The following is a 26844-nucleotide window of genomic DNA, read 5'->3' as shown; positions in this document are numbered from 1 at the left end:
CTTTTCATACCCCAAATTATTAAACTGGAAAAGGAATATCACTATAATCTTAAATCCATATTTCCTTGCTCAGTGTTTTCACATTGAATTTTGGCTTTTTGAATTTTCTTTAAAGAAAAAAAATGAGCATTGATTTCTGAATTATGTGTCTTTTATTACTAAAAGTCTTAATCTGCCCATGGTAGTAGAGGTTAAGGCACCAGCAATGACAACAAAAAGCTACCTATCTATCTTAAGTAAACGTTTTGTTTGTATGGAGTTCACAAGGCTTTCAAAGTGAGCTCCGGGGGAGGTATGTACCGCCCCCCTCCCCCGGGGTTGGTGTGTTGTGCTTAGTCAGGTTGAGGTAATCACAGAATCTAGGCAATCTGTTCAGAACCATATCCTTGCTATTTCTGTAGGTATAGACAAGCAGAGTGATGTTGCTAAGCGTAGTGCATTGCTTGAAAAACATACCAGAAATAGGGGGAGGACCTGATTTTTCTGGTTCACTTAAATTTTGGAATAGCAAAATTTAGAATTGCAGACAACAATTTATAAAAACATGTTTTTAAATAAAATTCATAAGGCTGTTTCTTAGATTGTAAGAAAGTTGAGTTTCAGTTTAGAGCCATTTTATTGTTGAGAATACTTTTTGTTTTAAAGATGTATTTATTTATTTAGATTTGAGAGAGAGAGAGAAAGAGAGAGAGAGGGCACGCGCGCCCAGAGCCCAAGGCAGCACTCCATACCAGGACTCCGGGTTCATGACCTGAGCTGGAGGCAGACGCTTAACTGAGCCACCCAGGTGTCCCAGGAATCCTTTTTTAAATTGGAAGTTCCTAAGAGTGACTTCTGTTGGTGTAGCTGGTGTTTTTTTGGAAATCATTAAAATTAAAAGTATCACCAGTCTATCCTTGTATAAATCTTTCAAGTTAGCATGTCTTAGGGGAGGTAGCGCCAGAATGGGAATCTTCTGAAAAAGTTAGAGTGGACTCTGATTTCTCAGCTATGGTTTTCTGTACTGTACAATGGGTAGATGTGTGCGTGGAAATGGGGAGAAGTGGTTTATAGATTGTTAGCAAAGTGTGTTTTTCTGCTTTGTTGTTGTTGTTATTGGCCTTTAGATTTCAGTTCAAACCTGTCTACTCTTACTTATCTGGATAGTAGAGTTGTTAGCTTTAAGGAGAAGATCCCCAGTAAGCAAAATTTCACATAGGTGCTACCATAGTAACTTCAGGAATACATGGCATTTGATTTTAAGATAGTTAGTATAGTCTTTTTAGCTATGCTATTCACTCTCACTTTGGAAGGAAAGTGACAGATACACATGTTGTGTTCTAGGTAGGTGTTGAATTTGAGTCCGTTGACCTTGCCAGAATCTGAGGAAGATAAAATAGCAAAGAGATCAGGCTGCTTCCATTGAACACCTCAGAGTTTACTTTTGAAGCTCAAATCATTTAATGTTATTCTCCACTGTTTACAATATCTAGATGTAAAGGATAAATTAAACATTCGTTTATGAAATTTTCCAGAGTAGGTTTTCTTTTTTTTTTTTTTCCCTGTGATTCTTTGGCCTTAGGATATAGATGTTTCCATTGAGACCTCTATGGCTAGCTTAAGACTCAGATAAACTGAGGAAATCCAGAGAAGTTAACGGCAAATTTTGCAGATTGTGATTTTTCACCTACTTCCATGCATTAAGCTGTCTAAGCATTGTTTGCTACCTCATGAATGATTCATGGGTGTCTACGGTCAATGGAAATCTATTTTTTGTCCTAGTTACACCCTGCCTTCCCATCCAAAAAGAGTGAAGGGAGAATAAGATGTATTTCGCACTTAATAATGGCTTAATGGGAATTTAGCCATATACGATAAATGTATGTAGTTCACTTTTGAAGGATTTCTTAAATATATGTCTGCATGCAAGGTTGATTTTTGTGGTATCCTAGCCTATGGGATTGTTTGCCTTCACTGCCTTTTTTCTTTCTTTCTGAAGTATTTAAAAGATACTGAATTGGTTTTGAATTGATTAATTTGAAGACTTTGCTTTCTTTAACAGTTTTGACTTTTTGGTGCTAGTTACATAAATTTTATAAGCAAAATCATATACTTGACATTTGGTGGCCTTGACCTAAAGGTCTGGAAATTTGCTACCTCTCAATATCACAGAGTTGGAGCTTAGTTTTTGTTGTACTTCTTGAGAAGTGAAAAGGACTGAAAAGGCAGAAGTGTCATAAGCCAGAGTGAACATCAGTGGAAAGATGAATGGGGAAGTTTAAACCTACCAGTGCCTTATATGAGTACCAAGACTTGTGAGTCTTGACTTCAAACTACAAAATAATATCTTCAGAAGAAACAACTGTGTCATAATCATTGAATTGGTGACTTAAATTAGCATAGTGACAGTAGGGGCAAAAGGGAAACAGTTGATCTCCCAGTTTCTTTCAGTTCTTTGTCAAAGAGTGATTTGATCTAGGGGCGCTTGGCGACTGCCTTAGGCTCAGGTCATGATCCCAGGATCCTGGGATCGAGCCGGTGTTGGGCCCCCTGCTCAGCGGGGAGCCTGCTTCTCCCTCTACCTGTTTCTCCCTCTGTTTGTGCTGTCTCTCTCTCTGGCAAAAAAAAAAAAAAAAAAAAAAAGTGATTTGATCTAGATTTCTAATTCTTCCTTTTATATGGCAGTTTTATTACAGTCCAGAAAACAAACTTTTGTTTCATAGGTTATAAGACAGAGTGTGAAAATAGAGGATAGTTCTGAACGAACGTGTTTTGAAACTGTATTGTTGTTACTTGTGCTATTATATTTGAATAGAACAGAAATGTAAAATTCCTTTGACTTAAATTAAACATCTGTTAGACAAATTAGGCTTGTTTCATGAGCATTATTTATATACAATAATAGATTTTTTTATTAACCTAGTGGAATCTAGAGTTTTCTTTGCAACTAGATGCTTTGGAACACTTAAGATTTTCTCTAATGTAGACATTAGATGTTTAATGTTGCTACCACTTCAAAATACACACAAATTTTCATAAAATCTTTATTGTCTTACATGTACGTTATTGCTTCTTTGAACTTGTTCACTGACATATTTATATGATATGTCAGGGTCAGGTTCAAACTTTCTCTTTAAAGTATCTTTTGAAAATATAAAATAACCTTTTGTAAAAGACTGCTGTTATTTTTTGAATGTATTTTTATTTTAACATATCCTAAATGTCAGTGCACATTGCTTTAAACCATAATGTGCACTCACCCTGTTTATCTATTTCCCATCTTATGATTTTTTTCTTCCTTATTTTTAAGAGGAAAAAATAAAAACCAACGAAAAAAATCAAAAACCTTTCTCCTTTCACACCACAGTGGCTTATCACCAAAGCTGTTCAACCTCAGAGCCTAATAAAACCTGTCTGCTGTGCTGGCCGCAGTTCCACAGACATGCCGCCATCCAGTCCTCGAGTCCCTGAGTCCCTGTCCCTTGAGTCTAGGCCTGCCACACCAGGAGCTGTACACTTACTTCTTGACCCTTTGTTATTATTTTAGAGATAGAAAATAAGAGGCATTTATTTATCACTTGTTTATTCCAGTACATTTGGTATCTTTGGCTTATTGTGGTACTTCTCCTTCAGTGTTTCATTTAATTAAGTCATTATTTTTTATTGAGGCCTCTGTTGATTAAGGGTCGTATTTCCTACTAAATTACAAGGGCTGGTTATGAAAATAATATACCTGATCATTTGTTTATATAACACATTGAGGTTTCATGAGGTAGTTAAAGTTTTCACAGTGATTTGAAGCAGAGATAAATATAGATTACCTTGAGGGATAGAGAGAGAAAAGGAAAAACAAACATTTACTATTCCTTTTGGCAAGACATGGTTCTTGGCCTTTACATGTGTTGTATCCATTTAAACCCTGGATAAATTCTTTGCATCAGAATGTGAAGTATGTTCTGAGTGTGTCTAAATTCTCTGATCGAAAGGAAACCACTTTTTATTTTCAAAGTATTCACATTTTATTTCTTAGGCCATAATGTATATAGTGAAACAATTGTGTCTTTCAACTCATCTGCTTTTAATTGAATCTTGTAACAGTTGCAAAGACGTTTTGTGCCTCTTTCTAGACTAGTTAAGTAGGAAAAATGATTCTGATCTCAAAAAAGGGAAGTTTTGATTAACTGATCCCATCAGATACTGCAAAATGAGCTTTGTCAGAAGAAAATGCTCAAAAGATGTAAATCAAAGATGTGAAGAAAATTGAGTTAGAAATATCCTACTTTATTTTTTCTCATTATATAGAGCAACATGTCAGTTAATGTTTTTTTTTGTTTTATTCACAGAATATTTTTAACATTACAGCTGTCTATATATGTACATATAACTTCTGTGTCAGTGTTACTAAATATATAAATTTGTCTTATTTAAAATAATATCACTATAGGGGTGCCTGGCTGGCTCAGTTGGCGGAGCACATGATTCTTGGTCTCGGGGTTGTGAGTTTGAGCCCCTCGTTGGATGTGGAGATCATTGAAAAAGAAAATCTTTAAAATAAATAAATTAATTAAATAATGTCACTATATTACCAAAAATTAACAATCACGATACAACCCCAAACAGGTAGAAATGAGGATATGAACTTAAATTAAGAGGTATATATTTAAGTCATCTGTTTAATTAAGTGTAGTTTGCTTATATTTGATTACATTTCTTAGTTATAGAACAATCATCAGCGGGGTTTCAATGTAGAGACATGGATCTGGAAACAAGTGTTATCAATGTAGGTCCTGTTTCAACCATAGTACGAGTGGAGTAGAAAGTCCTTGGAACTGAAAGATCTTTATAATTGCTAACATGGGTATTGTGCTTATCATGTGCCAGGTAGTGTTCTAAGCTCTTCTCATAATAATCCACATAGTTCTCAAAAGAAATTTATTGAGTAGCTGCTGTTATGTTATCATTTTAGATATGGGGAAACAAAGGCACTGAGGGGTTCAGTTGACTTGCCCAGTGATCCTCATCTGCTTTTATTAGCTAATTAGAGGCGAAATTGGGATTCAAACCTAAGCTGTCATTGGTAATGTTGTTGTTGTTGTTGTTGTTTAATACCAGCAACTGAGTTTATTTGGGAATAGTAGAGGAATTGCAGCTTGGGAAATGCTTGTTGTAACAGGCTACATGTGAGTCTTTTGAGGGTTTTAGGTGGGGTGTACTTATATGCAAATGGGGGAAAGTCCAGCCAGAATGCAAAGAGGGGGAAGTCCGGCCAGAGGCCAAGCAGTAAGTTTGTTGGGTTGAAGATTGGGAGAGATTCTTGGGAGGACATTAATTGGTTAGGAGGTAAGTCTCAGTCTTCTCTAAATCACACATTTAATGGAAATCAGTCCTTGATTCTTAAATTTCCATTCTTCTGAGGGCACATGCACAAGATTTTTCCATTTCGTGTCCTCAAGTTCCATTTTAAAGATTTTATTTATGGGATACCTGGGTGGCTTAGTCAGTTAAACATCTGCCTTCGGCTCAGGTCATGATCCCAGGGTCATGGGATCCAGTCCCACATCAGTCTCCTTGCTCAGCAGGGAGCCTGCTTCTCCCTCTCTCTGCTTGTGTGCACTCTCTCTCTCTCTCTCTCTCTGCAAATAAATAAATAAATAAAATCTTTTTTTAAAAAAAGATTTATTCATTTGAGAGAGTACAAGCACAAGTGGGGGGAGGGGGGTGGGGGAGGAGAGAGGGAGAGAGAATCCCAAGCAGGACTGCACTGAGCACGGGCCTGATGTGTGGGGCTTGATCTCACGACCCTGAGATCATGACCTGAGCTGAAACCAAGAGTCAGACACTTAACCAAGCGAGCCACCCAGGTGCCCCCTCAAGTTCCATTTTAGATCAGAATTCTTCCACATTTCCCCTTGTTGATCAAGATCTTTCACAGAAACCATTGCTGATCAACCATGCTGTTTAGGCATTGTTTTCCTTCCCACCCACCCCCCTTCTCTCTCTCTCTCTTTAATCAAAGACCTTATTAGATGGAGTACATGTCCCTTGGAGCTGAGGAGGACCATCCTCGGGTGTCTTGTCCCGCAGAGGAGAGAAATGGCAAGTAGATTTTACTGGACTCGTTTGAACAACAGAAAGAATAGGGAATGGAGACTCTTAGTCATGCTCCTCTAGGATGGTTAACTCAGTGTCTGTGGTGGTCGAGCTTTAGGATAAACACTAACACAGTATTCTTCATACAGTGCACATTGGTAGTGTTTTGCCTGTGAAAGTTTGTTCTCTTAAAAAGTAAAGGACAACAGCAAAAAAGATTAGTAATTTCAAAATAAAGTTTCAAACTGACTAGGTATGGGTAAGGAGGTGACCAAGGCTTAGCATTTTGTTTGCTGTCTGCTCCCTCCCAGTAGGGCCTGTGGGCTCATATCATTGTGGCAACTAGTGATGCTGAAAGTTCATAAAGTTGCTAAATTGTGTATCAGAAATGATTATTTGACATTAATGAATAGAGGAAAATGCAGGTCACAGAAATGATACTAAGCTGTTCTTGGCTTCAAATACACAGATAATTCATGCAGTGAGATTCGTGTTTACACACAAATCTATTTAATATGGGTTCTTTTGTTTGAAGGATGGAAAAAGGGGCCAACCCAGGTTTTTTTTTTTTCATGTTCTTTTCTTGAAAAATAACTTCCAAACTTTCCCTCAGTTAAAAAATATTAAAAAAGGAATTCCTGAGGTTCCCATAATAAGCTTATTTAGGACTGTTTCACACAAAGCGAAGAACATTTTCAATTCAAAAGCAAATTTCCAATTTTTATTTAGAAAAAATTATATTTCTTAGAGTGACTAGAGACTCCTTTCAATTACTTTTTAAAAGCTTAATTTATATTGAAGTACAGTTTCTATTTCATGTTTACTCTTAATTTTCAGATGACCATGATGTGACCTAAGTGACATAGCATTTGCATTTTACAAAATGTAAAAAAAAATTAGGCCACCCATTTTCTCAGATTTCCTCTAGGTTTTTTTGTTTGTTTTGTTTTTTTTCCATAGGGGAAATTATACCTGCTCTATAAGATTAGTGTGTAGTGTTTTTAGTTGCTTATGAGTTTTTGTGATATAATCACATTTACCATGAATACAAAAAGGTTTTAATTACCACCTCAAATGTACTTTATTCACAGCTGCCATTTTCCTTTTTCTCTTTTCTTGTAAAGCTGTTTTGAAGCATATACATGATGAAGTTATAATTTAATAAATACTGTCAAGTATGCTTTTAGTGTTTTGATAATTCGTGCTGTTTCTTAAATCAGTGGTTAAATTTAGCTCTAAAAATTTTACTTTTGAGTCTTTATACTGTAATTCATGGTTAAGTCTCTAAGTCTTTTAAAAACTTCCATATACTCTAATAACAACTTGACCACATCCTTTCAAAATAAAATGTGGAAATAGTATTTTTATATCAGAATATAAGCACATTTTAAACAAGAAGCTTTTCTTGCATACCTACATTCTGCTAGTACTTAATATATATTTAATTTCATTCTATTCTTAATATCAGCTTGGGAGAGAGAAATTATCCCCATTTTATAGATGAAAATACTGAGATTCAGAGAGATTAGTCAAGGTCAGATAGTGAGGTATAATTAGCTCTAGAATTTGAACCTGGGACTATATATTTCCCAAATCTAATCTCTCTCTAGAATAATTTAGGCTTCCTCTAGTGGTACAAATGGAACTTCCTGATTAGTTGTAAGCCCTGGCTTTTTTTCATTCCCCCGACGACTGACAGAATCTTCCAATTTAGTCTATATTCATTTCTGAAACAGTTTTGTACACACACGTTGGAATATTTTAAGTGTATAGAAACATTTTATTTGAACTTTGTTCTGTATACATCTTACATTGTAGTAAGACAAATGGCAAACGTTAAGTTACATAAATGGGGTTACAAAGCAGTGTATTATTGATTGATGTAAAATAAGGTACTACAGCAGGTACACAGTGTGGGAAGGGTGGTGGACACTGGGTCCATTGCTCTCTAGCTCTTGACCCTCTTGACCATATGGTTATCTTGCTATTCAGTCTACAGCTCTACTATGTCCTCTAATAAACATTTTTTTTTAACGATTTTATTTATTTGAGAGAGAGAGAATAGGAGCAGTGGGGAGGGGCAGAGGAAAAGGGAGAAACAGGCTCCCCACTGAGTAGGGAGGCCGATGCCAGACTCAATCCCAGGACCCTGAACCGAAGGCAAATGCTTAACCGACTGACCCACCCATGGGTACAACTGTCAATGTCTTCTAGATCATTACAGCCAGAGTAGCTAGAAATGACACACAGAAATAAGGGTTATTTTTTGTTGATGGGATTCCAGTGCTACAGAATGCTCAATTCTTGAACATTCTGATTAGTAGTGGTTTTACCCATTTCACAGGTAAGAAAACCTGAAATTTTAAAGCTGAATGCTTTTTCAGACCTGATACTGTAGCTATGGAACATATTGAAAACACCCGCCGTATTCAAACCATTTAGCCCTGGGCTTTGGCCACATAATGTTGCCTGGTGTTAAGACAAGGCACTGTGAGCAGAAGGCTCCATTTCTCTTTCTTGGAGGTCTCTGATTCTGTTCCCATCCCACAAAACCCCTCAGGATGATGAGTTTCCAATAGAGGCTTTTCTGAGAATTCTGTCTGGCCACTTGCAGCTAACTTACCTTTCCCCATGTTGTACTAGAGACCACAAACATAATGCTTTCTATGTTACCAGCTGCGTATGCTCCCTGATGGAAGAGGGATTTAAGTTCCTACGGCTATAGAAATGTCTTTCATATCTGGAATTTCTAACAGTATATTCACTCCTAAATTTTAATGAGTGGCTGATGATGCTTAGTTAGCGTCTTCTCTAGATGCTTTCAGAGCCGGGATGGCTGGTACATGTGCCACTCCTCCTACCCCTCTTCCCCCCGCAGGTACCTACAAGTGATATGGTATTCTTCACACCCATCCAACACTGGCTTCTCATTTTTGGTATTACATATGGAGTGGGAAGCCGCCAACAGTGTTATGCAAAACCATTCTTCAGGAGTCTGGTAGGCTAGTGTAGATACTAGCATTCAAACCCAATTCTGATTTTTCTTTGTCATACTGTTCTTTCTACTATATTCTACCAGTCACTGAGGAGAAAGGTAATGTCTTAATTTCAGTACCTTCCCCCTATCTCCAAGAAAAGAAATCTAGCTTAGATGAACACCCAATTTTGTAATATTTCATGAACACTCTATTCAGAAAACTGGCTTCACCCTTCTTAGTTCACTCATAGGGAAGCAGCTGGTGTACCAAGTATAAAATCTTGCATGAAATTGGGGAAGAATTTTACATAACCAAACCCGATCTTTCAGTTTTACCAAATGGATTCCCTAGAAAACAGGTGAATTTTGATTTTACCCATACTTGTGTAGGTTAAAACAAAACAAAAAACCTGAGGATTAAAGCAAGTAGCATGAATTCCCACAGAATCATGGTCTTTTCTCAGTTGGGCTAATTCTCGTGCTGGCTTCTATCCTTCTGAAGGCTTCAGGTGTCCCAGCTTCCGTAGGGTTTAGGATTTTGCCCTGGCTCTGCAACCTACTTGCATTGTTTCGTTCACCGGAGGAAGTAGTAGGAGTCCAGCTCTGGTACTAGAAGTCATGCTTTCCATCCCTAGGAACAGGGCATAGTCTTTGGGCTCTAAACCGTAGAAATGTTGTGCGCAATGGCAGATCATTGACAGGTAGGTACAGTCTTACTTTGATGCCTAATTATAGGCTAATACAGGTAGATGATTCCTGATGTGTAGTCCTGGACTCATGACTGCCCAAAAGAAACCCAGATCAAACAGAATGAGCAAAATTGGAATGTATTTCTTCAGATAAGTGGGAAGTCCAAGGCTACCCAAGCTCTGGGTACATCTGGAGGGGGGGACTTAATTGATCTCATCAGGACCTTCTCTCTTTCTTTTGTACTTTTTTCTGTGTTTCTTTTTCAGTTAGGAATTCATGTGATAGCAAAGCAGGTCAGCAGCGTCTCCAGCTTACGTCATTTTAACAGCCAGTATTCCCCTTTAGTGAGAGTGGTTTTTTCCCTAATAACTCCAGCGAAAATCACAGGAACAACTCATTGGCCCAGGTCACACTACCTGCCCATTTCAGAACCAGTCATGACAAGGAACTAGGGGTAGAGCTAGCATTTTGGTATGTCACCTGATCACTCTAGGGGGTGTATGAAAGGATGGCTGTCGGTCGGAATAGGAGCCCATATGACCTTACAGCGAAGGGCTGCTTGCCTCTGTTGGAGAGAGGTAGCCAAGATTAAGGTTTGTGTTTTGTGTTTTTTCATGTTTTTTTTTTCCAAGTCCAGAACTTAGAGAAGTCCTGTCTACTCACAGGAATTAGGCATGCTTAGAAATAGCATGTCTTTCATCAAAGCCACAAATAGGTGTTGAGAATCCATTCTGTGCCATTCATTGTACTAGATCCACTAGCTGGAAGAAAAGACAGATTTTGCTCCCTTGAAGCTTACATTAGCATGGAGATGATGCCATTGAAAAAGCTACGGTATAAACAGTTCTGTGGCTAAGGGAAGCACCCACAGGGGTAGGTGGGGGCATTTCCAGGCAGAGAGGGCAACATGGAAAAAGGTCCAGTGGTGAGAGTCATTAACTGAAGTAGTTCCTATACATGCAAGAAATAGTCTGAGATCATGGTTGTAGAGGCCAGTGGGCCCAGATGAGCTAAGAGTCTTTTGCTCGCTAAGGCGTTTTTACTTTAATCTTGAGTGCCATGGGGTCCCCTGAAGGATTTAATGGAGGGAGGTGAAATGATGATAGGTTGTATTTTAGGATGCATACCCTGCGCTGGGGCGAATGGACTGGAGGAGAGTAAGACTGGAGGCTGAGCACATTCAGGCTATTGAAGTAGTCCTGGTGAGGTGACGGAGGTTAAGGAGATCCGAGGAATATGAGAGCAAGTGGGAAGGAAGGCAGTAATTGAATGCTCAGGGAGGGAGGAATCATTGTAGGTCCTATAAAAAACCTGATTTTGTCTCTTTTGGGTATCCAGTCTCCCTATGGTCTGTACTGTCCCATTAGCAAAAAATAATTAGTAGATTTTCTGTATTGACAAAACTATGAATAGCAGAATGTTCACGACAGCATCCTTTATAGGAGCCCCAAATAATTCAGATGTCTATTAGCTGATGAACAGATAAATACAATGTTGTGTATGTGCACTACAGAACATAATTTGGCAATAAAAAGAAATGAAGTAGTACATACTACAGAATGTTACGTGAACAAAATATTTAGTGAAAGAAGCTAGTATTAATAGGCCACATATTGTATGATTCCATTTACATGAAATGACCAGAATAGAGAAATCTGTATGGGTAGAAAGTAGATTAGTGGTTGCCAGGGGAGACTGCGCTGGGAGTGGGGGAAAATGGGAGAGACTCCTAATGGATATGTAGTTTCAGTTTAGAGTTTGAAAATATTCTAAAATTGATTGTGGTGTTGATTGAACAACTCTGTGAAACCACTGAACTGTACACGCCAAATGGGTGAATTGTCTATTGGAAAAAACATGAATATGGGAGTAAAGTCACCCTTATCTGGAAAACAAAAGACCAGCTGGTAGAACCAGGCATATAGAATACATCAAGAAATGACAAGAAATAATGAAAAACTGGAAAAAAACTTAAATGTCTAATAATAGGAGTATGGATAGGTTATGATATATATTCATAAACAAGAAATAATGAAAGTCCTGACAACATATCCACATTTAAAAATTAATAACTTATAGATGTGTCCTAAAAATAGTATGTCGGGAATATTTAATTTAGGAGTAACATATCTTAACTCTAATCCTTAATGCTATTAATATGTTACCAAAGAACACCATTTAAGAAGACAAAGAATCAATATATTTTGGAGTGATTTTATTTTAAAATGTAGAGGTGGTTTTTTTTGGGGGGGGTCTTTTAAAAAACTTTTAGAGTCTGTTTCATTTTACTGAAAAATTTAGTGTATTGCACATCTTCAAAGGAGACCAAGTAAACAATTTCTCCCCTAACTCTGAGTTTAAGAGGAAAGAGAAGATTATTACTTGGAACGACAGAAGAGGCAAAGGATAATATCAACAACATAATAATGTAGAGCAAAAATGCAGCGTGATAGAAAGCATGGCGTAACCATGGGAGGTGAAATAACACAGATAAATCCATAGGATTTCAGAAGGAAATTGGACGGTGAGCATCACCAAACTTAGAGGTGATTTCTGTCATTTATACTTTATTGCAAAAACATTTTGCAAACCATTTTGGCCCTTTTATCACATTTTTTAAAAATTGAGGTATAATTGATACATAACGTTAGTTTTAAGCATACAACACAGTGATTCGATATTTGCATATATTGCAAAATCATGAGCACAAAAAGCTTAGATAACACCCATCTCTATTCGTGGTTAGAAATTTTTCTGTCTCTTAGGATGATGTCTCAATTTTGTTTTTATAGAATCACTAAACCAATCGGGGAAAAAACCAAAAACAAATGTTTTGATCTTAATAAGGAAACCAAGGAAATGAGAAGTTCTAGAGAGTGCCCATGGTTGGGATTGGGGAATAAAGGGTAAGACAGAAAGTGGAGAAACCTTCCAGGGGTCTGCCTAGAAGGAATCTTAGAAATTGTTTTATGATATTTTGGCTTCAGTATATCTGTGTTTTATCATCGTTTTTTGTTATTGATTCTAAAAATGATTTTATTTGTAAAATGAGACAGCAAAAATAAAAGATAGAATAGAATGTTAGTGACTAATTAAGAATGAAAAATTACCAGAGATTTTAGAATGCCATGTATTTGTAGATGACGTCTGTGTATTTTAAGGGTCCACGTATCAGAATTTCAGATAATTGTTTTAAGACTAGTAGGTGTACTTACATTTAAAATTTGGCATTCAGAAATCCTTGCTGTGGTGTTTTTTAATTTGCTTTTTTAAGTCACCCCAGTTTGCTATCCTTGAATCTTTTCCCCCTACTAAGAGCAAGTCCCTCATCTTAGAGGCTAGAGGATTTGTCTTTCCTGAGAATTTCCTTTCCTTACCTTTTTAATTGCAGTGCCGTTATGGGTCCTGCCCCAAATTTCTTTCTTAATTTTTCTCTCTTTTCATTTAATTTAGCATATTCATTTCACATTAGGGATGTGCCTCTTTTTATCTTAGGAAGAAATTGGTATTCTCTGAGTGAATTGTAGAATTCTCCTATTTAAATTAATGGCAAACGTTGAACTATGTTTCTGATAATTAGGGAAATCATTAATAGAGGAACAATTCTAGATCTTTTCAAAAGTCTTTTCAGTCAGTATTTTGCCTTATATCTAAATTGACAAAAAGCTCTTTGCAAAGTTTAGTGTTACTTTGAGAACAGAGTGAACTTATTTTTTGGCCAAAATATTTCTGCTATACCACCAGCTACACAGCTTTTATAACTTTGAAAAGTGTTCTTATTTAAGCATAGGAACTGGCATCTATCTAGTAACACAGGTTTTTTTGTTTTTTGGGGGGAGGTTTTTTTTTGCAATTGTTTTCATTGGAGTACCCGTAGTCTGCTGGTTGCCACATCTGTCCCATCCTAGTTCTCTGAAAGAATAACCAGTTAAGAGTCTAGTTCTTTGTGTTGATGTTCTAATTAATCAGGAAAGGAAATTTTGCTTTTAAGTCTATGTGAAAGTCCTTGCTAATTGGAAACATTAATTTGAAATTTCTTTCATATTTTCTCCACTGAACTTCTTCATTTAGCTGGGTTTGGGGGGGTTTTGTTTTTAGAATAATATCACATTGATTCAGCTTGTTTTAATATATCAGGTTCCTACATATAAATAGTTTAAGTAGGATTTAATCATTTGTACTGCCAGATTATTTGGTTTAAAAGAAGGATTCAGAGGTGTTCTTTTAAATATTTCTCAAATTTATATGACTTATATAGTGTTTTTTAGGTGTATGGTTCTTTTATAAGCTGAATAGAACTGTTAGTACTTTCTTATTTCTTTTTAAGGACTATATTCTACCCTTAGATGCTTTCCCATTACTCCTGCTGAACTTATGGTGATGATTTCAACTTACTGGACATTTCTTGTGAATCATTAAAGATAGAGTTTGGCAAGTGAAGTTTGATAACTGTAAATGAAGTAAATAAAACAAAATGAGAATTTTAGAAAATGGCATTAGTGCCTTTTAAAAATTTTGGATTGATTGCTGACTTAAAATCATCAGCACTGCAGGCCAATCTCCTGGCTGGGTAAAATGTGCTTTTTATTAGACGTGCATTGCCTTTTTATATGCAGAAAAAATTTTAATAGATTTAAGTGTACTGTAAATCTCTTTGGTCCCACTTGCTGTCAGTTCTTTAGCGCTGAATCCCAGTGGTGTGAGGTGGTGCGTCAATGTTTCTGTTGTAAGTAGTGGAGCTGAAATGAGTGGGGTTAGTGAGCATCCTGAATAATGGGACAGTTCACTTAGTAGCAACGCAGTTGAGGTCCTGAGTATGAATACTTTTTGGTTCACATTCTATACGGATTTTGGGGTCACAAGCTATCAGTATCTTAAAGGAGTCTTAGAACGAGAATAATTACTAGTATTCTGAAAGCTGAGCCTTTGGGAAAATTATTTTGGGGGAAAATTCAATCCTTTTGCCAAATGTGGAAATAAACACAATTTGTTTCATCATTAAAGCCTACCTGTAATATGAATGTGAAATAGATATGGGGATAGAGCTCAGTGTTAGGTGAATTTATATTTGGGTAATACCAAAATTGTTCTGAGAATTGTTCAAAGATGACATAAAGTCAAAGGATTTTGTGTTTGGAAATAAGTACTGTAAACTTTTGACCCTACTTCAAAAAAAAAAAAAAAAAAAAAACACCCCAAACTAGAGTCGTGTTAAAGCACCTACAGATGGCAAGGTTTAGCATATAGTCAACTCTTACCCTTCACAGCAATTATGATCAGGTTACACTCGAGACACTTCGGAAACTTCAGTGTTTTAATGGGGTAAAGTTGGATCTCTGAATTGCCTTTAGGGTGCTTGTATATATTAGAGAATCATCAAGAACATTTAGCCTAAAAAATTCAGTGTTTTCGCCAAGTTTTTATTGTTGCTTTCCTTAAATGTTTCCTTGACATAGTTTTTTTGGCGTGAATTGTAAGTTAAAGCCATTTAGGCTGAGATTTCTGAGATATTTGCTGACTGCCTTAGGCTACTTTTATCATTTAATAATTGGAGCTATATATTCATAGCACATAAATAGGTACTGATTAACGTTTTTGCTCACTGCAGTGATCTTAGAAGATTTACAAACAGACATTAAGAGCAGTTCACAGGTCATTTTCTTAAATATAAAATATCAAAGATAAACTTATTTTCCTAGTTAAAATGCATAAGTAGCTTCATATATTGTGTAGAGTGTTTGTAATTAATGCATTTCACTGATAATATTTCTGATGGCATTAAATGACTTAAAAAGGGGGGATGAAAGGATAGTTTTCTTCATTGAAAGTACTTAACTGTGTTTAATATTAAAAATAAGTCTCCATAGATTGCACAATAAAAGGGTATTATTTTACATCTTTAAAGAGGATTTCTATTTTGGAAATTTGAGAATTTTTTTTTTTTAAACATTAAACATTCAGTTTAATGTTATTTCTGACGTGATATCCCTTTGTAAGATTGTGTCAAATAAAGAAACTGTCATCATTTCTGCTGATGACCTCAACGACTAACCACTAGTTTTTTCTTTCCCTTGTGTTCCCTCTTCTCTTATGTACCCCTTGATCGCCTCGTTTGGGTTGATTTGTAATCCGACTCTTGCGACAGATGTTAGAAGGTGGAGTAAAGGGATTCTCTGCTTTTAGACCAATCGCTTAAGAGGCTGCTGTATTAAATCTGTGGTCAGAAGAAAATTTCTTTATCCTTTTAAAATTACTGCCATCAAAGGAAAAGTACATGATAACATAAACAAAAAATGACAGAGAAAAATTAAGGGAGGAGTAGAAGAGACAAGAAGAGAAGTTAGACAGACAAAACTAAGGACGTTTTGGAGGAGGGGGTAGGGTTTTCATGTTGAAGCATGTGCTTTGCTTTGACTGAATCTGGCTTAATTTCTGTAAACATCCCTCCTTCTAGGATGAATCAATGCATTTCAGCCATGTCTGTACCTGTAGCAGAATACTGGCGGTGAAAGTTTAGAGGCAATTTAAAGATGAGGGGCTAAAAGTGAAAAGGCTTGAAGTTTCAGAGATCCCACAAGATTCTGCCAAGTATGAGCACATTCTGAAATACCAAAAAAAAAAAAAGTGTACTTTCAAAACACTATCTGTTAAGTATTTAGAGTTAAATTTCGAAAAGCTGGAAATGAGTTGACTCAAAATACATACTTACAATATTTCTTTTGGTAATTATACCTGTGTGCAGAGTCCCTAGAGTTTGTCGGTATCTTTATCCAATTTACTAGAATCTCTAAAAAATGTTTTCCCGTGGAGAGTATTTTCCATGTTGAGTGAAAGGGTTTTACCTAGGAACTTCCCGCACCGGGTAGTGTGACGGAGGGGTGAGGGAAGGAGCTGGGGGTTGAACACGCAGAAGCCATGTCTGCAAGTACGCGAGTCGTTAGGGAGTGTGCAGGTTCCCTGGAGCAGGAGCAAACCATCATTTGGTCACTCCGGTTGGCCGTGACGTTTGTGTCCATCCCAGTGGCGAGGACCTGGCCATCCTGTGCTGCGGCTCACTCTTTGTCTAAAGCTTGGTGGAACAGCTCCGACGTGATTCTGGTTCTACTTACTGATGTTGAAAGCATGAACATGTAAGCTCTGGAAAGCATTTAATCACTGTAGTTTCTGCACAGTCGAGTCCAGTGAGAGCATCTTTTAGTAATTTACAACTTTCGAAGTGGAGTATTTGTTCCCTTAAAAATCTTACTTTATTAAAGCGTTTAATTTGAAAAAGGGAAAGAGCTTCTCAGTTTTCCCATTAGAGAACACAAAAGAAAGCGCATAATGACTGCTCAGTCTACAATCCTCACGTAAATGTAGCAGTTTAAATTTACAACTTGGGTACTAGTTACAGGTACGTTCAGTCAGTTGAAACATATAAAAAATTAGTATTAATAAGCTCAGCCTCCTTGACAGTACTCTGGTGCTTGCTTTGCTCCTATTTCTTTGAGTTGATTATTTTCTATTAACTAAAAAAAGCCCCTGCAAATCTGTCATTTACTGTACTGTGTCTTGTGTACAGTCAGGATTAGAAGTGAACGTTTAGTTGAAAGATGGCAAAGAGAGGGCTCCCTACTTGCTTTAAGAAAATGGTTAAAAAAAGAAAAGGCATATGCCTGCATTGACTTTTTTAATGGGCCACGATATATTTCATTTATCTTCCCCTTTACTGCATATTACAAACAAACAAAACATTAACAAGGTTAGCATTCCAGAGCGTATTCATAGATTTTTAGTTGCTAATTTAAACTGCTTTGAAAAGTCCTAGGAAACAGTACTCTTAAATAAATATGGGGTAGGTAATTCATTATAGTTGTCTTTATCTTTAAACTAATTGCTCATATGCGTGTGTTCAAAAGAAATGAGCTCAAGCATGATTTCATACAGCGTTCTTTTTCATTAACTACATGAGCACATTTATTTAAACAAAGAGTATTAATGTCTGTTGATAGGCAGATTTCAGAGTGGGTTTCCTCGTGCACTCGAAGAGCAAAGGCAAGGTTTTTCAATGAAAGTAACTCCAAATATCTCATTTTAATTTTGTTGTTGTTGTTATTAAAAGAGGTAGAGGAGCCAGGGTGGCAAGAAAGACTAAAGTGGCGGTAGGCTATGATTTCTGTCGGTAAGAATCATCTGTCCTGTGGTAGTAAGTGATTTGCATATCATTTAACGGTACTGTAATCATCTTTATTTCTTAGCATCTTTATTTTAGAGCTAGAAGAGGTCCTAGGAATCATGTCATTTTTTAAAAAAATTAAGGCCTAAAGTTAATACATGATTTTCTGACTGTTGCATAGGTACTAATGGGCCGTGGGGGGACATGAATCCAAGTTTACACCTTCCCCATTCATTGGCTCTTTTTATCAAATCATGTAGCTTCCCCTACTTGTTTCTGCAAATGAAACATTTTCACTGGTTGCTGTTAGTCAGTCAAAATGTAGTGTGTGTTGATTCTGGCAAAATCAGTAATTGGGATTTCAGTGAGTATGTGTGTGTTTACTTTTAAAACCTATCTGATAAGGCACCTTTAAGGATATTATTGAAAATTAAAGTTGACATAGACCCATCTATAAAGTTTTTTATTGTGGATGATTTTAGATTGACTTGTTTTAAATCAGAATGTAAATGTGTATGTTTTGTATATTGAGAAGTGTTCATTGGTTTCTGTGTTCCTAGTGAAAAATTAGAAATACTCTTAAGAAAATTAGCATTTAAGTTGAAACCACAGCTTTACTATTTCTTCTCTTTTTGCACTTATTAGTTTGGCGCTGCAGTTGTTGTTTTTGGCTGTACTAAACATTAAAATGATGCCGGTGTTTATACTATACAAGTAATCCTGATGACCTTCTCTTGCGGCAAGTGTGCTTGTGTGTTAAGGTGAGAATCAGTGGTGTGATTGCAGTTCTTGTAAGAAAGTCCTGTCCACTTTTGCTGTAAAATATATGCGTTCAACTAGGAATATTATGGTGCTATTAAAATCATGTTTGCACAGCCTAAAATAATAAGGAAAACTACTTTTGTAATGTTATTAGGTGGAAATGGTAGGATTCAATTTATACAATTGATTTTTTAAAATAATATCTTGTTCAAAAAAAATTCCTGGAAGTAAATACATTCCAATACTAAATAGTATCTTCAGACGGTGGAAATATGGGTGTTTCTCTTCTTTCTTTACTTTTCCCAATTTTCCACATTATTTCCCAGTGAACAGTTTTCGTTATAAAAATGATAAACCAGAATGAAATTATTTGTCTTTACCGATAAGCCAAGTAGATAGCTGATAATGTATTTATAATTTTTTAAGCTTACAAGGGCCTAGTCACCCAAAAGATAGCTGTTCAACCTGACTGTTTAAGCACAGAAGCTATACTTAACAGCTCGTTCCTCCTGTAACTGCTGTTACTTTCTATTAAAAGTACAGAATTTGTATCAGGTGCTGTTCTATTTTACTTGTACTAATTTAATATTGCACTTTTATAAGATTTTGTGGTGGGTGGTGGGGGTTGCTCTTTCAGAGAAGAAGAACCGGAGGCATGGAGAAATAAAGTAATTTTTCTAAGGCAACACACCTAATAACCAGTGCAGCCAGGATTTAAACTAGTCTATCATGAGAGCCAGTAATTTTAAATATTATGTAGTGGTTGCCTAAATTTTTGCATTGTGGATAGAAACTATGACCTAAGATAGAGGAAAGATAGAGGGAAAAAAAAATAGTCAAACTATGCCGAACGTTAGATTTTGCCTACAGACTGAATGATAAATGTACAAATTTCTGTCTGTTTGCCATACCATGTAAAAATGGCCAGATTGAGTACCATTAAATACAGAGGGTATATTATAGGCTAGATGGTCTACTGGAAACTAGTTTTCTGCAGTGTGTCTCCATGTGCTTCCCAAGTCACTGAAATGGGGGGACAAAGAGAGATCTGTGGCACTGCTGAATGGGAGAGATGGGCCTGGTAGAGTAAGACAGTGAGGAAGGATGGGGAGCAAATAATGGTTTAATGAACGAGTTCCAGTTGAAGGTCACAAGGGCAGACTCCAAACTGTAGAAATTGATTTCAAGAACAGCTGCTTCTCGTAAGAGCAACTCTACGTAGTAGCAGTAGGGATTATAACAGAGGTTCATAATTCTGAAAAAACAGAGCCAATCTTTAGTGATTTCCCATGTATGCTAGTTAAAATAGGAAGTCAGATATTAAAGTGATTTATGTAAAAAGAAGTAAAATTTTATTGAGATCATATTTATTCTAATGAGCAATTTTGCAATTTCTTTATTCTCCTTCAAACACCATTTTCTTGGTGTTTTATTAGGGCATACATACCACTATCTGTACTTTATGTGATAAATAGAATGATAAAGACCTTTTAAATATTGAGTAATTTTATGGCCAAAGAGCTTACTATTTAACATATAATTAAATGTCTTAATTGATTATTTTTGTTCATCTTTTCTTTCATATATTAAAGCTAAAGGTATCATTTTTATTACCTAGCCGAAAGAGAATCTTTAAAAACTCTCCTTTTAGGAAGTGGGGATACTGGCATCTGTTGAGAATAGCCTAGTAAATAAATACCTGTTGGACTAACGAATTGAGTGGTATATTCTTCTAGCATAGTAATGTAGGTCTTTTCCTAATTTACTCATTTTTTGTAGTCTTCTTAGATAGGTGTGAATATTTTCGTTGTATGGAGATTAATGAGAGAGAATTATATGGCCAGAGAGTCAATAGCGGAGCCCAAGTTTGAACACAGACCTTCTGACTCCAAGTCCATTGTTCTTATTGTATAGATATGTACATCACAAGAAAATGTTGTAAAAATTCAAAGCTCCAAGTATAAACATTAATTATTTTTGATTAAAAAAATTAGACAATGTAACCTTAACATTTCAAAATGTATTTAACCAAAGAGTATTTGTTGAACCCTGACCACACAAAGTACTAGGTTAGTTGCTCTGTGAGATAAAATGACCTCTTGGGCGGCTCGGGTGGTTAAGCATCTGCCGTGGATCCAGCCCCACTTTGGGCTCCTGGTCAGCAGGGAGTCTGCTTCGCCCTCTCTCTGTGCCCCTCCTCCCACTTGTGCTCACTCTCTCTTTTTCTCTCTCTCATCTCTCTCAAGAATAAATAGATAAAACCTTTTTAAAAAAAAAAAAAAGAACCTCTTGCCTTGAAGAAGCTTACAGGTGTGTGATGTTGACATATACATTAACAAAAAGACCAAGGGAGGGTTTTTTTGTGTTTTTGTTTTTTGGTTTTGGTTTTGGTGATTCAAGATGATTAACTGTATCTTATTTTTAATTTTTTAAATTTTATTAAGTTTTTAAATTTTAATTCCAGTAAACATACACTGTTATATTAGTTTCAGGTGTACAATATTCAGCAATTCTATACATTACTCCAGTGCTCATCCTGATAAGTATATTCTTAATTCCCGTCATGTATTTCACCTATCCCTCCACCCGTCTCCCCTCTGGTAACCATCAGTTTGTTCTCCATAGTTAAGAGTCTTTCTCAGTTTGTTTCTTTCTAATTTTTTTTTCCCTTTGTTCATTTGTTTTTTTCTTAAACTTCATGTGAGTGAGATCATGGTATTTGTCTTTCTTGGACTGACTTAACTTCGCTTAGCATTATACTCTCTAGCTCCACCCATGTGGTGCAAATGTCAAGATTTTGTTCTTTTTATGGCTGAATAATAGTCCATCGTGTACATACACCACATCATCTTTATCCATTCATCTATCGGTGGACACTTGGGCTGCTTGCATAATCTAACTATTGGAAATAATGCTGCAATAAACATGGTGGCAGATAGACCAAGGAAGTTTGTAATGCATGTGTAGTAACATGGGTATTCTGTTAGTGACCCCAGAACTGTGTCTCCTGCCACATGTGTACATCCAATAAATATTTAAATGAATGAACAAATGAATCAGTGAGTCCACATTAGAGTCAGTTGGTTAGGGAGAAATTCATGGGGGAGGTAAGACTTGGCAAAGCCTTGGCAGACAGCTAAGATTTGGCTGAGAAGAGGTGGTGTTGGAGTGGTGGCATTCCAGGCAAGAGACACAGCTTGAACAAATAGGAAGAGAAGAGAATGAGCAAAGCCTATACAGGGCTTTGAATAGAACACTGGCCAGAGAGAGCCCTTTGTATAGAGAAGTAGTTGAAGGTACCATTAGAAATACAGTTTGGAGCCAGGCCTTGAGGCCTGTTAAGTGCTGGGTTAAAGTGTTTTCCTTTTATTCTCTAGGCAGTAGCTGTCCTCAAAGATTTAAAGTTCGGAATCTGATGAGTACATGACCAAAATGGCATTTTATGTTGATTGCTTTGCTCTTGGTACAGAGAGTGAATTTGGGGGTGGAAATGGAGGGGAGGAGAAGCGTGAGGGAGGGTGTTGGTTTAGAACAGTGGGCACGGCATTCCAGCTGAAGGCAGCTTGTCAGAACCTGGCTACTGATTGTGTTGGGAAAGAGAAATTCAGTGTAAAAAAAGAGAATTACACATCAAATAATAGTTTAAAAGTCCTCTGAGAACCAAGGTCTTCTAGTGTGTTCTGATGAAGAACTGCCAGGAGATGGCATTCTTTTTATCTGGATTTTAGATGTTTGTTGTTCTTTAGCAATTTAAAAATATAGTACTTTTTTGGCCCCCTTTTTTGGGATTATTTTTAGCTTCCTCTTGTTTTCTCACAGGTAACTGCTATCCTGAATTTGTTGTTTGTTGTACCCATGCCTTTTCTTTTTGCTTTTTTACTTTTACTCTTTGTGTATTTATTTATAATATTTGGTATTATTTTCTATTTCCTTTTTTTTTTTTTAAGATTTACCTATTTATTTGAGAGAGAAAGAAAAAGAGAGAGAGGGGGAGAGAGTGAATGAACGCTGGGGGAGGGGCAGAGGGAGAAATAATTTCAAACAGACTGCCTTCTGAGTGTGAGCCTTACGCACGGAGCTCCATTTCACAACCCTGGATCGTGACCTAAGCCAAAATCAAGAGTCAGATGCTTTACTGACTGAGCCATCCAGGTGCCCCTGTTTTCTTTGTTTTAAAACTTAATTAAACATTACGACACTGTCCATGTTGTTCTGCAACTTGCCTTTTTCCTATAGCATTATAGTTGGGGTGTTTTTTTTGAGATAATAATCTGTGTATTTACAGGTCAGTCACATGTATAATATTCCATTATATGAGCATATTGCAATTTGTCTGTTTTTCTCTTGAAGAACATTTAAGTTGTTTCTAATTTTTTGCAATTATAAGCATTCCAGGGGCAAATGTTTTTGTACATGTCACCTTGTGTACATAGGAGAGTTTTTTTGGGGGTGTTACCTAGCAAAGTGATTGATTGCTGGGTTATAGGATATGCGATAAGATTTAATATTTGACAGTGTCAAGGGTGTGAAGTGGTATTTTCAGTTTAGTTTTAAAATGCATTCTCTCGGGGCGCCTGGTGGCTCAGTCGTTAAGCGTCTGCCTTCGGCTCAGGGCGTGATCCCAGCGTTCTGGGATCGAGCCCCACATCAGGCTCCTCTGCTAGGAGTCTGCTTCTTCCTCTCCCACTCCGCCTGCTTGTGTTCCCTCTCTCGCTGGCTGTCTCTCTCTGTCAAATAAATAAATAAAATCTTTAAAAAAAAATGCATTCTCTGATTGCCTTTGAGTTTACACATTGGCCATTTTGGTTCTTTCCTCTGAATTGCCTGTTACTATATTTTGCCCACTTTTTATTGGGTTGCATTTTTCATATTGATTTATAGTTACTGATACATTCCAGATACTTCAGGTTGGCATTTTTAATCTTTGGTTAACTCAGTAACTCCATTCCTTTGGTAATCTGATAAGACTATATATCAGTTTTGATTCTAGGCAACATCGTGTATGTAAAAATGACCCCTGATTGGTAAACTGCATCTCAATTAGGCTAAATGGGATATAAATACCTGCTAGGGGAGCCCTAGCATTGAACTTCCCTGGGTGCAGTGACTCTTATAAATAAGTATTTCCCTCATGGGGACCTTGGAAGCTTTGCCTGTGAACTTGTTAAGAGAGATACTGGCTTCTTTGGAGCAGGAAACATCTTAAAAGGGATATCTCCTGCGTGCAGCCGGTGTGGACCTGAGCTGAATAGTTGCAGGGCCTGATGGAAATACTTCCACAGCAGAGTAGGGCCTAATGCTTCCCTGCTGGCAGGCTGTGTTCCTGCCCGTGTTCTCAGGAGACTGGGGCCAGGTGTTGCTTATGGTAATTGTGTGAGTCTGAATGTTTAGTTGAACCTAAGAAAACCCTTTCATGAGTGTTGCAGCTATGTTGGCACTTAAAATTATGTGAAAGAGAGTTAAAGAATTAGCTTCTTATGTATTATACACCAATGAAATATCTTTAATTTTGTCTTAATTTTCTTAGAAATCATCTTAAATTACAATTTCTACGTCTAGATTATGCAATCCTGAATCTAAGTAATAGACTCTGTTAAGGGAAATGGGGAGTATCATAATTTTTGTCCGTATTGCCCCGCTGCATGAGTTTCAGTTGTCCAAAATGGAGAGGGGTCAGCTAACGAGGCCATGCTCTCATCATTTTTGATTGCTTTTGATTTTTAGAAGAGATAGACTTAAACCAATGGGCGCAACTGATGGCTTGCAGACCCCTGTTGGAATATACACTTCTTAGGCATGTGGTCAGATTTCTCCAAATTCTTAGTTTAGCCCATCAGTGTGATTTTTGTTTTTTATGGAAGCATCCTTTTCCAATATGACAAGGTGATTTAATAGGAAAATAGTGTTTGACATGTGAAAAACATTTCACATACATTTAGGAACATATTTACTGTGAGATAAGGAGTGTATACTACGTCCTATTCCATTTAAAAGTATAAAATATTCTCTGATGCAGTTAGAAGAGTTGTTAAATTTGATTTCTATGTAGACATATGTATCTTTGTATTATTTTTAAGAAATTATTTCAGTAAATTTCAGACCTTTAGCTAATCCTTGGTAGACTCATGTATAGTTGACAGCCCTAATTCAACAATATGCATTTGACTAACTCTTGATTTTTAGAACAAAAGGAAAATGCTAAAACTTGTGGTAGAAACTATAGGCTTACCTTAAGTCATGCCATAAAAGGTAGGAGGCTTAGAGGTGCCTGGCTGTCTCGTTGGAAGAGCTTACGACTCTTGATCTCAGGGTTGTACGTTTGAACCCCACATTGGATGTAGAGATTGCTTAAAATAAAAATACGTAAATAAACTTTAAAAAAATAAGATGCTGAAACATGGCTTTTTCTTTTTTCTAAAAATGATCATCACCATAGATGTGAGAGTGATTACTCTGCTTGCTTACTACTTCACGTCCTTAAAGATAAAAGAAATAGTCTTTTTCGGATCAAGGTTGATCTTAAGACCGCTTTCTCAGGCCTTCTTCCTTCTTCCCACATTTATCACCAGCTGTCTTTTAGCCAGATAGCACTTGTCTCCCGTGGCCTTTTGTCCTCCCTGCCTTTCCCCCACGCTTGTATACAGGCGTACCGTGTTTTACGGCGCTTCGCTTTATTGAATTTTTACAAATTGAAGGTTTGTGGCAACTCTGCATCAAGCAAGATGATCAGCTCCATTTTTCCAACAGCATCTGTGCACTTTGTGTCTCTGTGTCACATTTTGCTAATTCTCACAATATTTTGAAGTTTTTCATTATTTGTTGTGGTGATCTGTGATCCGTGATCTTTGATGTTACTCTTATTATTTTGGGGTGCTGTGAACTGTGCCCCTGTAAGGGGCAAACTTTTTTTAAAGTTTTTATTCAAATTCTAGCGAGTTAACACTGGAATATTAGTTTCAGGTGTACAGTAGTCAGCATTTCTGTGCGTCACCTGGTGCTCATCCCAACAAGCGCACTCCTATTCCCCATCATCTATTTCACCCCATCCCTGCACCCACCTCACTTCCGGTAATCAGTTCTCTGTCCTTACGAGTCTGTTTCTTGGTTTGCCTCTCGGTCTGTCTTTTTTTCCCTCTCGCTGGTTTGTTTTGTTTCTTAAATTCTACATGAGTGAAATTGTATGGTATTTGTTTTCTCTGACTGACTTCTTTTGCTTAGCATTTTACTCTTTAGTTCCATCCATGTCATGGCAAATGGCAAGATTTCATTCCTTTTATGGCTCAGTAATATTCCAGTGTGTGTGTGTGTGTGTGTGTGTGTGTGTGTGTGGTGTCCATGTATACATATCCATCTTCTTTATCTGTTCATCAGTTGATGGACGCTTGGGTTGCTTCCGTAATTTGGCTATGGTAGATAATGCTGCTATAGACATCAGGGTGTATGTATCACTTTGAATTAGTATTTTTGTATCCTTCAGGTAAATACCTAGTAATGCAGTTGCTGGATCATAGGGTAGTTCTATTTTTAACTTTTTGAGGAACCTCCATGCTGTTTTCCACAGTGGCTATACCAGTTTGCATTTCCACCAACAGTGTAAAAGGGTTCCCCTTTCTCCACATCCTCGCCAACAGCTGATGTTTCTTGTGTTGTTGATTTTAGCCATTCTGACAGGTATGAGGTGATATCTCATTGTGGTTTTGATTTGCATTTTCCTGATGGTGAGTGATGTTGAGCATCTTTTCATGTGTCTGTTGGCCATCTTGGATGTCTTTTTGGAGAAATGTCTATTTGTGTCCTCTGCCCATTTTTTAATTGGACTGTTCATTATTTAGGTGTTGAGTTGTATAAGTTCTTCATATATTTTGGATACTAACCCTTTACTGGATATGTCATTTGCAAATATAAGATGGCAAACTTAATGGATAAATGGTTGTGTCTGTTCTGACTGCTCCACTGATCAGTTGGTCCCTTGTCTCTCTCTACCTCTGTTCCTTTCCCCGTGCCTCCCTATTTCCTGAGACACACCAATACTGAAATTAGGCCAGTTAATAACCCTACAGTAGCCTCTAATTATTGTTCAAGTGAAAAGAAGAGTCACATGTCTCTCACTTTAAATCAAAAGCTAGAAATGATTAAGGTTAGTGAGGAAAGCTGAGACAGGCTGTAAACTACATGTGCCAACACGGCATCC

General features: G+C 36.9%; 1 protein-coding gene across 19 annotated transcripts in view; it reads left to right on the top strand.

Moving 5' to 3' along the window:
- The window catches only part of NCOA2 (nuclear receptor coactivator 2), a 281080-nt gene that overhangs the window by 103001 nt on the left and 151235 nt on the right, over positions 1 to 26844 (top strand). For 4 of the 19 annotated variants that reach the window (XM_057307897.1, XM_057307902.1, XM_057307896.1 and 1 more), the window contains exon 3: positions 5996 to 6075. The exons of the other annotated variants lie outside the window; for them this stretch is intronic. The gene's annotated coding sequence lies outside the window, so the exon portion shown is untranslated. The remainder of the gene's footprint in view (positions 1 to 5995; positions 6076 to 26844) is intronic. 19 annotated transcript variants of the gene reach the window in all.

The sequence above is a fragment of the Ursus arctos genome, unplaced genomic scaffold (genome assembly GCF_023065955.2).
Source record: "Ursus arctos isolate Adak ecotype North America unplaced genomic scaffold, UrsArc2.0 scaffold_6, whole genome shotgun sequence".
Classification (NCBI taxonomy): domain Eukaryota; kingdom Metazoa; phylum Chordata; class Mammalia; order Carnivora; family Ursidae; genus Ursus; species Ursus arctos.
This window is presented reverse-complemented; position numbering and strand designations above follow the sequence as displayed.